At 37.9% G+C, this 17232-nt stretch overlaps 1 long non-coding RNA gene across 1 annotated transcript; it reads left to right on the top strand.

Annotated features, from left to right (window-relative positions):
- Positions 1 to 12750: 12750 nt before the first annotated feature.
- On the top strand, positions 12751 to 17019 carry LOC130974378 (uncharacterized). Its single transcript, XR_009084500.1, has 2 exons — positions 12751 to 13512; positions 15775 to 17019. It is a non-coding gene; the product is annotated as an uncharacterized LOC130974378 (long non-coding RNA).
- The last annotated feature ends 213 nt before the right edge of the window (positions 17020 to 17232 follow it).

The following is a 17232-nucleotide window of genomic DNA, read 5'->3' as shown; positions in this document are numbered from 1 at the left end:
TTTGGAGGTTGTACACCCTCCTTAACATTAAATTCAAACGTCTTTGAAGGAGGCTCTATGACTTGACCTTCCCATGGAGGTTCAGCATCTCCTAAGTCTTTAATCACTGCTTCTTTAACTGTTGCGGCTTTGTCCAGTTGTTTTAGTATTAAATCGTACTCCTCCTTGATGATTTCTTTTCTATGATAACTCCCTTGAACTACTCCTTCATCTGCAAAGGTCTCTTCTACCTTCACCTTTAGTGCTTCCTCTAGCTCTTTATGAAGTATGGATTCGCGAAGATGATCCCTTCTCTCTTGTTCCATGTCAATTGCATCTTTGGGATCATGTTACTGTTGGATTGATGGATGTGGGTGCTCTTCTATGGATGGTAGTGATGGGATAGAGAGATGATTTTGTGGTTGAAAAGGAAGTGTACTAGAGCTTGATGGTTGAGTATTCGAGGTAGAGGATTGGTCCATGCAGGATATAAGATTTTGGAGTTTAGAAGTGAGACCCCTAAGAGAGGTAAGTGTGTTCTCCATGGAGGTTTGGGGTGGGTAGGACGGTTTATCTTGATAATGATAAAGAGATGGTGTATATTGAGGTGGTGGTTCATGAGAGTAATTGTGTTGGAATGGGGGTGGTTCTATGTGTGGTTCATTTGGCTCATAAGGTGGTTGGTATGGTGGATACGGGTTAAGGTCATATGGAGGTGAATAGTGAAAAGGGGCTTGTGAGTCTGGTGGTCCAAAGTCATGTTGAGGAGGGGGATCATAGGCATATGGTGGTGGTTGTTGATAATCAAAAGAGTGCTCACCATAGCCATTGCCTTGATATGCATCACAGAATGGTTGTTGATAGTCCATTGGAGGTAGTTGTTGCCCTGAGAGTTAATCAAATCCTTGTGGCTCCTCCCATCTTTGATTGTCCCAATCTTGATGCATGTTGTCATTATAATCTCCTCTTCCTGCAACATAATTATAACCAGACTCATAGCCAAAGGGGTGAGAGTTCATAGTAGTGAGAGAAAATAAAAACAAAAATTAATAAAAAAGAAAATATTTTGAAAAAGATATGGAAAAAAGATAAGAAAATATTTTGAAAAATATATGATTTTTGAAAAAGATAAGATTTTGAAAAATATATGATTTTTGAAAAGATAAGATTTTGAAAAAGATATGATTTTTGAAAAAGATAATATTTTGAAAAAGATATGATTTTTGAAAAAGATTTGAATTTTGAAATTTAAAACTAAGATAAGATAAGATAAAAATTTTAAAATAAAAATCTGAAATTTTTTTTTTGAAAAATATTTACAATAACCAATAATAAGGCACACATTTGTAATTCCCCGGCAACGGCGCCATTTTGACGTTAGGATTTTTGCTAGTAAAGAATTTTGTAAAAATATAGTCGCGTTGTGAGTATAGATTCTAAACCAACAGAAAATCTCTTTATACAAACGTTTTGGTTGTCACAAGTAACAAACCCCTAAATAAATTGATAACCGAAGTATTTAAACATCGGGTCGTCTTCTCAAGGAATTGCAGGGAGGTGTTCTTATTATTAGTTATGAGTCTTGTAAATTGGTGGTTTTGAAAGTAAGAAAGAAGTATGTTAAATGACAAGTAAAATAAATAAATAACTATAAAATAAACTCTTGGCAAGATATGAGAAATTGGAAGTCATATCCTAGTTATCCTTATCGATGGTGATGAGAATTGAGTTTTAATCCCACTTAGTTAACCTTTACTAAAGCAAAGGAAAGTCAAGTGGACTAATTAGTTTGATCCTCAGGTCCTAGTCAATTCCCAAGAAAGGACTAGAGTTATTTGAATTCAATTCAATTAGCAAAAATAGCAATTATCATTCACGATGAGTTTGATAACTCAAGAGTTACCAATTAATCAACCAAAGCCAAGAATGTAGAAAGCTAAATTAAAATCATATATCTGAAAACATCTCAATAATGTGTATTAAATAAGAAAATCAATCCTAACATGAAAAGTTCATAAGCCAATTGGGCAACACAAATCAGATACAAATGAAAGCATCAGAGTAAATGAAAGTAGAAGAGAAACATAAATTATTGAACCTGGTATGAAGAAACAATCCTAATGACTAAAAGAAATCCTAAATCCTAATACTAAGAGAGAGGAGAGAGCCTCTCTCTCTAAAAACTACATCTAAATTATAAAAAGTGAATTATAATCTGATATGAAGTGTTTCCTTCATTCCTTCACTTTGCAACCTTTAATCTGTATTTTCTGGGCTTGAAACTGGGCCGGAAATAGCCCAGGATTCACTGGAAACGAATTCTACCACGCTGATTTTCGAAGATGCAACGCGTCCGCGTGGAGCGCACGTTCGCGATGCCTATCTGTATGGCCACTATAGCAAATTATATATCAAATCGAAGCCCCGGACGTTATCTCTTTAACAGAATTGGAACCGCATCATTTGGACCTTTGTAGCTCAAGTTATGGTCGTTTTAGTGCGAGAGGGTCAGGCTGACAACTTTGCAGTTCCTTCGGTTTCTTGTATTCCTTCCACTTTTGCATGCTACCTTTCCATCCTCTAAGCCATTCTTGCCATGTAATCCCTGAAATCACTTAACATACATATCACGGCATCGAATGATAATAACAGAGGATTTAAATAAAAGAAAATAAAAGTCAGAGAAGCATCTTTTCAATCATAGCACAAAATCAGGAAGGAGAATGTAAAACCATGCAAATCATATGAATAAGTGGGTAAAGAGTTGATAAAAACCACTCAATTGAGCACAAGATAAACCATAAAATAGTTGTTTATCAATGATCCAAAGTGACAAAAAATATGGTTTCTAACAAAGGAAACAACAGTGTTAGCATCATCAATACGGGTAGGAATTGCTTCCACGCATTTAGAAACATAATCTACAGCTAACAGTATATAAAGGTGGCCATTAGAATTTGAAAATGGACCCATGAAGTCAATGCCCTAAACATCAAAAATTTCACAGAAAAGCATAATTTGTTGAGGTATTTCATCCCTCTGGGATATATTGCCAAATCTTTGGCATGGAGGACAAGATTTACAAAGGTCAGCAGCATCTTTAAAAAGAGTAGGCCACCAGAATCCACAGTCTAAAACATTTCTAGCAGTTCGTTGAAGGCCAAAATGTCCTCCATTCTTAGATGAGTGGTAGGCCTCTAAAATGGACTGAAATTCTGATTGAGGTACACACTGTCTAATTACCTGGTCAGCACCACACCTCCATAGATATGGGTCATCCCATACATAGTATTTGGACTCGCTTTTCAGCTTGTCTCTTTGATGCTTAGTGAAATTGGGAGGAAAAGTGAGGCTAACTAGGTAATTAGCTACAGGTGCATACCAAGGAACTAAATCAGATACTGCCTGTAAGCTATCAAATGGGAAATTATCATTAATAGGAATAGGATCATCTTTAATGTGCTCAAGGCGACTCAAGTGGTCAACCACTAAATTTTGGTTACCACTCCTATCTCTAATTTCCAGATCAAATTCTTGCAGCAGTAGCATCCAACGTATCAGCCTTGGTTTAGACTCCTTTTTAGCTAATAAATATTTTAGAGCTGCATGGTCTGAGTACACTACTACCTTAGTACCAAGTAAATAGGCTCAGAATTTATCCAAAGCAAAAATAATAGCTAGAAGCTCTTTTTCAGTAGTAGTGTAATTAGATTGAGCAGCATCTAAAGTCTTAGATGCATAAGCAATTACAAAAGGGTCGTTACCTTCATGTTGAGCTAGTGCTGCTCCTACTGCATGATTGGAGGCATCACACATGATTTCAAACGGTTGGCTCCCATCTGGTCCCCTCACAATCGGAGCTTGAGTTAAGGCAGTCTTCAGCTTATCAAACGCTTGTTTGCAATCCTCACTGAACTCAAATTCAATGTCTTTCTGCAGTAGTCTGGATAAGGGTAGGGCTACCTTACTGAAGTCCTTAATGAATCTCCTGTAAAAACCTGCATGGCCAAGGAATGAACGGACTTCTCTCACAGAGGAGGGGTAAGGTAAACTAGAAATAACATCCACCTTTGCTGGGTCTACAGAGATACCAGTATCAGAAACAACATGTCCTAGAACAATACCTTGTTTTACCATAAAATGACACTTTTCAAAATTTAAAACAAGGTTTGAACTAACACACCTGTCCAATACTCTAGATAAACTATCCAAGCAAAGGCTAAATGAATAACCATATACGCTAAAGTCATCCATAAAAACTTCCATACAGGTCTCAATGAGATCAGAGAAAAGACTCATCATACACCTTTGGAAAGTAGCTGGTGCATTGCATAAGCCAAAGGGCATTCGTTTATAAGCATAAGTCCCAAAAGAACATGTAAAAGTAGTCTTTTCCTGATCTTCAGAAGCTATATGGATTTGAAAATAACCTGTATAACCATCTAGAAAGCAGTAATGAGATTTACATGACAGGCGATCAAGCATCTGATCAATGAATGGCAAGGGATAATGATCCTTGTGAGTGGCTTGGTTAAGACGCTTGTAGTCAATGCAAACTCTCCGTGAGTTCTGCACTTTGGTTGTCAGAAGTTCTCCTTGCTCATTCCTTATTGTTGTGACTCCAGACTTCTTAGGCACCACTTGTACTGGACTGAGTCATTCACTATCTGAAATGGGGTAAATGATATCTGCTTCAAGCCGTCTAGTTACTTCCTTCTTGACAACTTATAAGATGGTGGGATTCAATCTTCTCTGAGGTTGTCGGACAGGCTTTGCTCCTTCTTCTAAGAATATTCTATTTTCACAAACTTGAGGGCTGATGCCTACTATATCCACCAAGCTCCATCCAATTGCTTTCTTATGCGTCCCCAACACACTAAGCAGTTGTTCTTCTTGTTGGAAAGTAAGCTCCCTTGCAATGATGACTGGAAACTTCTGCTTGTCCTCAAGGTATGCATACTTGAGGTGTGGAGGAAGGGGCTTTAATTTCATTTTCCGCTCATGGTTTGGTTCTAGATTATCTGAGGCTGGTGAAAATGGTAATGAATCTTTAGTATGTTCAGAGGGTGTCCCCACACTTGGGTCTTACTCCATGTGATTCTCTTCCATGTCTTCCTGGTGAGTTGCTGCTATGATTTCATCAATGATGTCACATTGGAATATGGAGTGATCTTCTGGGGGTGCTTCATATCTTCATCTAGTTTGAAGCTCACTATTTTGCCATCTACCTCAAAAGAATAGGTTCCCGAAAAGGCATCCAGCTTGAATAGGTCTCCCTGAGTCATTTTGGGGCATCTCCAAGATATAGAAGTCAATGGGAAACGTGAGCCCTTTATTGCTCACTAACACATCTTCAGCAATTCCAACCATTGTGATAATGCTTTTATCTGCTAACACAAAATGAGCTGCCGACCTTTTTAAGGGAGGGAGCCTTAAGGCATTATATATAGACAAGGGCATAATACTCACGCACGCTCCTAAATCACACATACAGTCAGAAAATATCACACCTCCAATGGTGCAGTTAACCATGTATGGGCCTGGATCACTACATTTTTCAGGTATATTTCCCATTAAAGCAGATATAGAACTACCTAAAGGAATAGTTTCTAATTCATTAATTTTATCTTTATGTATGCACAATTCTTTTAGAAACTTCGCGTATTTAGGTACTTGCTGAATAACATCAAAAAGGGGAACAGTTACCTCAACCTTTTTGAAGATCTCTACCATTTTAAGATCAAGTTCCATCTGCTTTCTGGATTTCTTAGCAAGGTGTGGAAATGGAATAGGAGTGGCGTCTTTTACAGCTTCAGCTTGCTGGGGTTCTGCATTCCTTAGTTGGGCTGCTTCTGCTTCAGCCATGCCTTGTGCTTCATCTTCTTCTTCAACATCCTCTACCTCAACCGTGTCCGCAGCTGGCGTGCGTTCTAGTGGGCTTGGTTCCTCTGGATTCCTCTCTTGCAGTGTGATTCCAGACCTCAGAGTAATGGCATTGATGCCACCCTTGGGGTTGGGTAATAGTTGAGAGGGGAGTCCATTGGAGCTCGAAGATTGGTTGTTGGAGTTATTCAGTGATCCAATCTGTGAGACAAGGGCTTGCAAGGTAGAGTTCAGACCATTTAGAGTACAAGTAAGGTTATTTTCCATGGCCTGCTATCTCCGATCAATAGATTGTAGTAACTCATCATTAGAAGATGAAGAGGGATAAGTGATCTGAGGGGTCTGCTAAGATGCTTGAGGCTACCTTAGATGAGGTGCTCTGTAGGTCTGATTCTGATTTTGCTGCCTGAAGTTGTTATTGTTATTCCACCTCTGGTTTCCATTATTAACTCTACCTCCTTTGTTATGATTGTCCCTCCAACCCTGGTTAGAATTATTTCTCCAACCTTGGTTGGAGTTATCCTGCCATCCATGGTTGTAGCTGCCACCTTGATTGTACCCTTGATTGGGGCGATCATAAAAGTTATGAGTGGCTGCCACAGTGTTGTCTTCCTGTTGGAGTTGCGGGCATTCATCAGTATAATGACTGTAATCGGCACAGATCCCGCATACTCTTTGTGGAACCAACTGTTGGCTTTGCTGTGGCGGAGAAGGTTGAGCTTGTTGTTGACTCAACTGCATCTGCTTCAGTAAGTTGGTCATTTTGCATATACTCTGGGTTAGAGTAGTAGTCTCTTTGCTAGAAGATACCTCTGCAACATCTCTTAAAGGATAGAGTAAAGAATTAATTAGAAAAATAGCATTGCAAGTACAGTTCTTGACCAACTTTGTTTCTACCTGTGATTCCTAGTAGATTCAGCTAAGTCACTGATCAATTGCCATGCCTCATCAATAGTCTTATATTTTTTCATAGACCCATTGCTAGCACCTTCCAATGTGATCTTATCTTGAGGCTTCATGCCCCGTGTAAAGTAGCCGAGCAACACTATCTTGTCAATCATATGGTGGGGACATGCTTCCAGAAGATTATTGAAGCGCTCCCAATATTCGTAGAGAGTCTCAGATTCGTCCTGAACAATCATGGAAATGTCTTTCCTCAGTTTATCGGTAACCTCAGCTGGAAAGAATTTCTCCAAAATTCTCTTCTAAGCGTATCCTAGTTAGAAACAGTTGCTCCGGGTTGAGTGTAGTACCACTCTCTTGCCTTTTCCTCAAGAGAGAACGGGAAGGCTTTTAACAGAATAGAAGTTTTATCAACACCATCACACTTAACAGTAGAACAAGCTGTCTGAAAATTCCTAAGGTGTTTAATAGGCTCTTGGGTAGGTAAGCCATGAAACTTGGGCATCAAGTTGAGTAGTGCAGTCTTTATTTCAAAATCCACAGCCACCGCTGGGTGGTGCGCCTGATACGGCTGCAGTGTAAAATCAGGGGCTTCAGCCTCCTGGATAGTGACTTTCCTAGGTGTTGCCATGTCACCTGCACGTAAATCAACCGACTCGGTAGAAAGGGAGCTTGTTTCTTCCTTAAGTGACGTTTCAGATTCGTCCTCAGAGAGGACTAACCGACGCCGAGCTTGCCTTATACGTGAAATAGTTCTTTCAATCTCAGGGTCAAATACTAGCAAGCTTGGATCAAGAAGTGAACGCGTCATTCAATGAAAGAAACATGCAGCTCATAGTAGCAAAATAAAAAGAAAAATTCAATTAAATAAATTCCAATCAATAAATTAGCACACTATAGCAACTCCCCGGCAACGGCGCTAAAAATTGACGTAAGCGAAAATTGGCAGATTAAGAATTAATTAGAAAAATGGCGTTGCAAGTACAGTTCTTAACTGGCGAAAATCCACTTATCAATTTAGAAAAGAGTTGTCACAATTTTTAGAAATAAAATACTGGGAGTATGAATCCCATGTCGTCTCCCAAGGAGTTATAGGAAAATGTGCTATTTTATCAATTAGAGGTTTTCCAAATGGGTTTTGAGTCTGATGAACAGAAAATTAAATTAGAGAATTTATATGAATTAAATAAAAATCTTGACCGGGAGAAGATTAATTGGAAGTTCTATCCTTGTTGAAATTTTGTCAAGATCAGCTAATAATTAGTCATTGTTTTCATTTAGTCAACCCTCAACGAATGAAGGAAAGTCAAATTAAAAGTCAACTTCTATTCACAAGTCCTAATCCTCTCCCTTGGGAAGGATTAGAGTTAATGACTAACAAGCCAACCAATAATGAACCAATTACAATTGAACTCTTGAGTATTCCAACTCAAGGTTCTCCTCTTAATCAACTCCCAATCAAGTTGGGGAACTACTCCATCATCATAAATATTGACTTCACAAAATTAATAGGGAAAATAAAAAAAGACATGATAAACAATAATCAAAGAGATTAAGTAAAAGTAAAAATAGTCTTATCTTAATGAATTCTGAAAATAATCCAATATCAACTCTGGACAAATTAAGAATATGGAAGAGTAAATGAAAAGTAAATAACAAACTATAATGACCAGTTCCGGAGGTAGACTCTTCTCAAAAGCCTAAGCCAAAAAAATCTTCAAATCCTAAATTATGAATGTAAAAAGAGAAACCTAGGAGAGGAGAAAAATCAAATCTAAAAAATAGAAATTATGCGGAATGAATGCTCCTTCGTGTCTCTGCATGTTCCCTGGCTCTAATCTGTGTTTCTGGGCCGTAAACTACGTTGAAATGCGGCCTAGAATATATGCCAGTGACTTCTGTAATTTTGCAGATCGCGCACATCACGCGACCACGTCGTCCACGTGTTCGCGTCACTCAGCGTTTCCCGTGCCACGCGTGCGCGTCGTCCATGCATTCACGTCACTCGTGCAGCTTCCAATCCACGCGGTCGCGTCAGGCATGCGAGCGCGTCACTGTGATTTCCTCCATTTTGTGCGATCGTATGAGCTATGCGCCCGCGTCACTTCTCGCTGGTCATCTCCTCAATTCCTTGTGTTCCTTCCATTTTTTTTGCAAGCTTCCTCTCCATTCCTTACGCCATTCCTTCCCTATGAAGCCTGAAACACTTAACACACAGATCACGGTATCGAATGGTACAAAGGAAAATAAAAATATACAATTAAAAAGGTCTTTAAGAAGCAAGTTTTCAATCATGGAACATTTTCAGGAAGGAATTTTAAATACATGCAAATTATATGAATAAGTGGGTGAAGACTTGATAAAACCACTCAATTAAACACAATATAAATCATAAAATAATGGTTTATCAGGGAGCTTGGGTCAAAGCAATTTCGAGCTTATCAAATGCCTCCATGCACTCTTTACTCAATTCAAATTCCACATCCTTTTGCAACAATCGAGAGAGAGGTAGTGCCACCTTACTAAAGTCCTTAATGAATCGCCAGTAAAAACCTGCATGTCCAAGAAACGCACGGACTTCCCTCACAGAAGAGGGGTAAGGCAAACTAGAAATAACATTGACCTTTGCCGGATCAACAGAGATCCCATCATTAGAGATAATGTGCCCTAAAACAATACCTTGCCTAAAAATAAAATGACATTTCTCAAAATTTAACATAAGGTTTGATTTAGTACACCTCTCTAATACTTTTACAAGATTGTTTAGGCAAAGATCAAAGGAGTCCCCGTAAACACTAAAATCATCCATGAACACCTCCATGAATTACTCCAAAAGATCCACAAATATACTCATCATACACCTTTGGAACGTAGCCGGTGCGTTGCCCAAGCCAAATGGCATCCTTTTATACGCATACGTTCCAAAAGGGCATGTGAAGGTTGTTTTTACTTCGTCTCCAGGAGCGATGTGGATTTGAAAATAACCAGAATATCCATCTAAGAAACAGTAATAAGATTTACCACATATGCGATCAAGCATTTGATCGACGAAGGGCAACAGACAGTGATCCTTCCTAGTGGCCAAGTTTAAGCGCCAATAGTCAATACATACCCTCCATGAGTTTTGGACTCTCGTGGCTATAAGCTCCCCATGTTCATTCTTGATTGTAGTAACGCCGGATTTCTTTGGAACCACTTGGACGGGGCTCACCCACTCACTATCTGAAATCGGATAGATAATGTCCGCTTCTAATAACTGGGTGACCTCCTTCTTCACAACCACTAGAGTGGTAGGATTTAGACGCCTTTGAGGTTGTCTAACGGGTTTGGCTCCTTCTTCTAGGAAATATTGGTGTTCACATACTTGGAGGCTAATGCCAACTAAGTCTGCCAAGCTCCACCCAATGGCCTTCTTGTTCCTCCTCAAGACATTAAGCAACTTCTCTTCTTGGTGGGAGGTAAGCTCCCTTGCAATTATTACCGGGAACCTTTGGTTTTCCTCAAGAAAGGCATATTTTAGGTGGATTGGGAGTGACTTCAAATCCACATTTTGTTCACGACTTGGCACTTTGTCTTCCGGTATCATCGGAGGTGATAAGGTATCTTCTTCACATACATGGGAACTCCCCACACCTGGGTCTTGAATCATACTCTTTCTATCAAAGCCATCTTGATGGACTTCGGCTACAACTTTATCAATCAAATCACACCAGAAGATAGAGTGATCCTCCGGTGGATGTCTCATGACTTCATCAAGATTAAAGCTCACTTCTTTTCCATTGATCTCAAATGAGTAGGTGCCCGTAAACGCATCCAATTTGAACCGGGAGGTCTTCAAGAATGGCCTCCCAAGCAAAATAGATGATGTCCTACCGGAGTCACTAGGGGACATCTTGAGAATGTGGAAATCAATAGGGAAGACCAACCCCTTTATACTCACTATAACATCATCCACTATACCAACCACGGAAATTATGCATTTGTCCGCCAAAACAAATCGGGCGGCCGACCGTTTCAACGGTGGAAGCTTTAAGACCTCATAGACGGACAATGGCATAATACTCACACAAGCGCCAATATCGCAGATACGATCAACAAATTGGACCACATCTATGGTGCAAGTTACTAGGCAAGGGCCGGGGTCACCGCACTTTTCCGATACACCATCCATTAAAGCGGTAATCGAGCTCCCCAATGGAATAGTTTCTAATTCACAAATTTTCTCCTTATTCATACATAAGTCCTTTAGAAACTTTGCATATTTAGGCACTTGGCGGATAGCGTCAAAGAGAGGAAAAGTTACCTCAACTTTCTTGAACATCTCCACCATTTTGGGGTCTAACTCAACTTACTTCTTGGTCTTCCTTGCCAATGTGGGAAATGGTATTGGAGTAGCTTCTTGCAGGACATCCCCACTCTTAGGCATTCCGCACCTTGGTTGAGCAATCACTTCTTCAACTACCTCTTGGGCTTCATCGTCTTCTTCAACCTCTTCTATCTCAATCACATCCTCATCTTGAGTGACTCCTCTTAAAATTGGCTCTTCATGACTCCTCTTTTGTAATTTGGTGTCGGACCTCAAGGTGATGGCATTGATACTACCCTTGGGGTTGGGTAAAGGTTGAGAGGGTAAGGCACTAGAGTTTGAGGGTTGAACATTAGAGGTAGAGGTTGATTCCATACGAGAAACAAGGGCTTGGATAGTGGATGCAAGACCATTGATGCTAGAGGCAATCGAGGCTAGAAACTCTTTTTGTCCTTGAATGATAGAACGGATCTCATATTGGTTGGAGGGAGAAGAAGAATGGTAAGTAATTTGGGGGGTTTGTGGTTGGTTGGATTGAGGGGCTTGCTTTTGATGAGGTGCTTGGTAGGTTTGGTATGGTTTTCCTTGGTTTTGGTTTTGATATGAGGGGTTTTGTTGGTATCGGTTTTGTTGATGGTTGTTTTTCCATCTTTGGTTCCCACCGTTGTCCCTTCCTCCTTGATTATAATTGTCCCTTCATCCTTGGTTAGAATTGCCCCTTCATCCTTGGTTGGAGCTATCTTTCCACCCTTGAATTAAATTGCCCCCTTGACTATAGTTGCCTCCTTGTTGGTGATTGCCTTGGTTTGGACGATTGTAGTAGGCATTAGTGGCTGCCAAGGTATTATCATCTTGGAGGTTTGGGCTTTCATCGATGTAATGGGTGTAACAAGAGCAAATTCTACACACCCTTTGAGGGACCAATTGTTGACTTCGTTGTTGTTGAGGAGGTGGAGGTTGTTGTTGATTAAGTTGGAGTTGCCTGAAAATGTAACAATCCTAGTTTTTGAAAATCAAATAATTAGATATTTGTGATTTATTGATAATTTTATTTTAAGAAAATTATTTTGCTAAAGGTAATTAAATAGAGTTTCATGATAATTGAAGTTTAAATTAATTAGAATTTTTATATAATCTTTATTAGATATTTAGTATAATTAAAATTATAATTTTGATAATTGAAAAATAAAAAGAATTGTATAATTTAATTTAAGTAACTTTTACAATGAATAATTTATGACTTAATTCAAATTCCTTATTTTTAGAGAATAAATTATTAAGAATGATTAAATTAATTTTATAAATGCTTTGAATTTAAGTTAATTAATATTTTTGTGTAATCTTACTGCAATTATTTTATATAATTTGGAATTAAATTCAGATAATAGAAAAATAATAAAAAGTTATATCATTTGATTTGAATAATTAATATTGAGATTAAACTATATTTTATAAAAATGTCATTAGTATGTTTATTTTATAATTTAAATTAGAAATAATTAATTAAACTTAGCAATATGTTGATAAACAATGTTCTTAGATATTTTTAACGGAGTATGTTTGATTTTAAAATTATTCTACTTTTCAATTTTATCAAAATATCTATTCATATCTATCCATATTCCTTTATAAAATCTCTAATTTCTAACCCTAATTCTCAAATTGAATCAGAAATCCTAATTCCCAAATTAATAAAGAAACTTTAACCCTAGTCCCCTCACCACAGTCGCACCCCACCCCCCTTTCACCCCTTCAGTGCAACAATTTCAGAAATAGAAAATTAGAGAGAGAGAGTATGGGAACACAGAAGAGAGAAGAGAATAGAGGAAGCAGGGGTTGTTCGCCGTGCCGGCTCCCTGGAGCTCGCCGCCGAGCTGCTTCATGGCGTCGTCCCGTCCATGGAGCCATAGGCTCGCATCGCCACCGATCCGTCCACAAGCCATCATCGAGGGGACAGAATCGCGAAGAGAGAGAGACGCACGAAGAAGAGAAGCCTGCGAGCTGCCACCGCGTCACCATTACTGAGCTGCAGCATCGCCATTGCCGTGGGTGGAGTCCACCGTCCAAGCTGCCATCAGAGGAAGCCGTTGCTACTATGTGTACAGAGAAGAGGAGCGTCACGAGAATCAAGGGAAGAATACGCTGTTTTGCCTCTGGTTCTGGTTCCTAAAATCTGACAAGAACACCACTGCCCTGCTGGAGTTGCTGTTGAACCGTTAGAACCGCTACTGTTTTGTAGTTACCGTAAGTTACATTGTCGCCGCCGTTACTGGAGGTAGTTGTTGGCCCTGTTTGGAGATTGTTGTTACCATTGGAGTTGCCAGGAACCAATATCAGAGCTGCCCAGAACCACTTTGGTTGTTGCCTAGGAAACAAAACGAGTGTTGGAATTGCTAACGGAGCTGTTGTGTTTAGCGATTTTCGTGAGTTTCGACATTGAGGTAGGGGATTTATTTCAAAATTAACAGTTTTAACTTATGAATGCCAATGAGGTTTAGTGAGTAATTGTAAATAATTCATAAATATGATTAATTGATAGGAATAAGCTTGGTTTGAGGTTGTGAAATTTGGATTGAGATTGGTATTGAAATGATATTCTGGTGTTTCAATTAGTTTATTGAGTTTAGGGTATGGCTGTGAATGTCACTGGGTTTTGTTATTGTGAGTAATTAATTTGACAAGGTTAATTTTGGTTAATGCTGTGACTGATATTGGTTTTCTAATTTTGATGGATTTGTTGTTGGTTTTGATGCTTGTTAATGTTGATTCGTGATTAATTAGAGTTATGTTTGAGAACTGCTAAAAGATTGAAGTTTGATTACCGAATTTTTCTCTTGAAATATGACTTCTAAAACAAAATAGTTACTTTGTTAACAAGTAAATGACTTCAAATTATGGAAGGCTGATTTTTGGAATTATCGGTTGATTGAGTTTAATTTTGAAAGGATTCTATGAAATGTTGAAAATAGTTATAAATTGATGAGATGGAAGTGGGATAGATGGATTATATGGAAATTGCGGACTATGATTTAATTGTTGATTATTGCGAATTATGAATTTCTGATTGATTGAGAATCTCCTATTGTGATAATTGATGAGAAAGGTTTGATGAGATGTTGAAAAGAGGAAACCCGTAAGGGTGGCTAGGTTCAAATTTTAGGGGAGGTGCTGCCAAAATTTTATAAAAATCTGAGGTTTCATTTGAAAAGTTATTTTAAAAGCTTTGAATTTGGAAAATTATATTACTTGAGTTTTATTTAGTTAAGAAAGGAATTACAATATTTTGAGTTCGATTTACCAAGGAAAGGGCTATGTTTCGAATTTGAGTTATTTAAGAAAGAAATTATGTTTTAAGTATGATTCAATATAGAAAAAAGTTATGATTTGGGCTTAAAGTAAAGGATTACCTTTTAGAGATTTGTGAATTTATATTATAACATTTGAGTTGGAATAGTAAAGAGAAAGATGAATTTCTTGAGTCTTTTGATAGAGAATTAAACTGGAAAACAGTTTTAAAGTTGGTTCGAGTTAAGATTGCTAAAGTATAAATTATGAAATGATTTGATGATTAAGATTTTTTATAGACAAATGCCTGAGGAATTAAGAATGGTTTAAGGAAAATTGTTAAGAATTTAAAGGGGAAAAGAGAATGGGGACTTATATATGGATTGTTGAGATTTAGAAAGGAAAATGAAAGTGATAAAAAGAGGAAAAACCACACGAATTGTTAGTTGTTTAACTACAGGGAAAACCCATGAATTGATAATTGGTTAAATTCGGAAAGTACCCACGAACTGAATGATCATTGATCTCGAGGAAACCTATAAATAGCTATTTGTTTTAAATGTGGGAAAACCCATGAATTGATAATAATTGATTACGGGAATAACCCACTAACTGTTATATACTGATCTTGGGTATAACCCATGAACTGAGGATCATTGTATTGTTGTGTATTGATCTCGGGTATAACCCACGAAATGAGGATCGTGTTTGTTGTTGTATGTTGATCTCGGGAAAACCCACGAACTGAGGATCATTGTTTTGTTTTTGAATTGATCTCGGGGACGCCCACGAACTGAGAATCACTGTTTCCCCTTGTGCGTATATTATGGGGTCGAGCTTTGCGCCGACTGCCGGTAGTCACGAAGGAGTGGTATTCTTACCACTGACACATATGCACTAAGGACACAAAGGGAAGCCATATCTGGACTTGTTCCTAGGTAATGTCGGGCTGCAGGATGTAAACCGACACGTGAGCTCATGGCCTGCTTAGGACAGACATGCATCTTATTGGTTGTGCATTTTCATTTGCTTGTGTTTGCTAGTATTACTTCTCTGTGATTATGTTGTTTATTTTATTGTGATTTGTTTGTGTGTTGAATTGAGTTTCTTACTTGTGCTAGTAGTCTGTGAATGTATAGAGATGGTTAATAACTTTTTGTTGTGACTGCGAATCAATTATGTGGCTGAAAGATATTTAATATGACAAATTTTGTGATTAAGATCTGTTCTGGGTTTAGAAATTTAAAGAAAGTAATTATTTATCTAAAGTAAGATTAAAAAGTATTTGAAAGGGTTTGACAAAGATGGTTTATTAAGCAAAGTTAATTATTTGCATGTTAATCATTACTTTTACGGCATTCCCATTCCTACTGAGAACGTGTGGTTTGTTCTCACCCCAAAATCTTCCACCCTTTCAGTGATACAGGTTTGAAGACACAGTTTGAAGCTGCGGGCGATTATAGAATTTATTTATGAGTTAAGTTTCTTTCATAGAGTTTCCTCGCATTTGTTGCTTTAGTTTTAATTTTATATAGAGGGATAGGAGTTGTACCTGAGTTTTATTTGAATTCTTTTGTATAAAATTTATTTTTATTAATAAGTATGTGATTAATATTATTTGGTTATGTTTGCTATATGTTTTTAATAAACAAAAACAAAATTTTTCTGAAATTTTCTATAAAACTAAATCACGATATCGAACTAAAGGCTCAATAGTAAATAGTTAATAAAGGAAAACAGGTTAGTGATGCCTTACTTTCGGTACGATCATGACGTTCTGGAAGTTGGGTCGTTACATAAAACCACTCTTTGGCTCTTTCCTCAAGTGAGAATGGGAAGGCAAACAACCAAATAGCGACCTCATCCGAACCCTCCCGCTTAGTTGTTGAACATACATGATAAACCCCATTTTTAGGGTTTATCTTGTGTTGAATTTAGAATATTTTGCTAACCTTTTCTCACATTTAGCCAAAGAATTAGCATGAGAATTATTTGTGCTTAATTGTAAAAACATGCTTTCTAGGCCTTTAATTTGATAATTTTAATTCTCTCTTGATTCCATAAGGTGCCTTGATGTGTTTGCTAGTAATCTCAGGATGAAATAGGCTTGGAATGGATCAAAGGAGTAAGGAAGGAAGCATGCAAGTGGAGAGAAGCGTAAAAAGCCAAAGAATTTATCCCGGCCAAGGATGCGCACGCGCACCAGGCGCTCGCGCGCACCTCGCGAAATCGGCTAGGGACGCGTACGCATCGCAGTGCGCACGTGATTCTTTTAGTGCAACTCGTGCCTGGCGATTTTGGAGGGTTTCTGAACCCATTTGGAGCTGGAATTTTGGCGGGAAAAGACTAAAAAGGACCAAGGATTGAAGGGGAGGTCTTTTGGGAATCATTAGTTAGGAAGTTAGCCTTTTAGTTAGTCTTTAGAGAGATAAGCTCTCACTTCTCTCTAGAATTAGAATTAGAATTAGGTTTAGGTTAATCTCTCCTCTTAGATCTTGGTTTAATTCATAATTTGATTTACTTTTCCTTTATCAATTCTTACTCCTCTATTCTTCCTCTCTCTAGTTTTGTACTTTAATCCTTGTAATTCTTTACTTTGTTGTGGATCTATTTTTGTTCTTTTGTTTTCTTTTAATAATGCAATTTAAGGTAATTCATGATAATTGTGATTTCCTTAATTGTTGTTGTTAATTATTTGCATTCAATTGTTGTTAGAATTCATTCTTGTTATTATTTACTATACTTTTCTTTTGTACTTTCCAAGTATTTTATGAAATGCTTGGTTGGATTTTAGAGTAGAATTTTATGTTCTTGACTTGGGAAGGTAACTTAGGTACTCTTGAGTTACTAATGTCCAAGTGATTGATAGTTGATAG

Source organism: Arachis stenosperma, chromosome 4, assembly GCF_014773155.1.
Source record: "Arachis stenosperma cultivar V10309 chromosome 4, arast.V10309.gnm1.PFL2, whole genome shotgun sequence".
NCBI lineage: Eukaryota > Viridiplantae > Streptophyta > Magnoliopsida > Fabales > Fabaceae > Arachis > Arachis stenosperma.
Note: the sequence above shows the minus strand (reverse complement) of the source record. Positions and strands in the feature narration are given on the sequence as shown.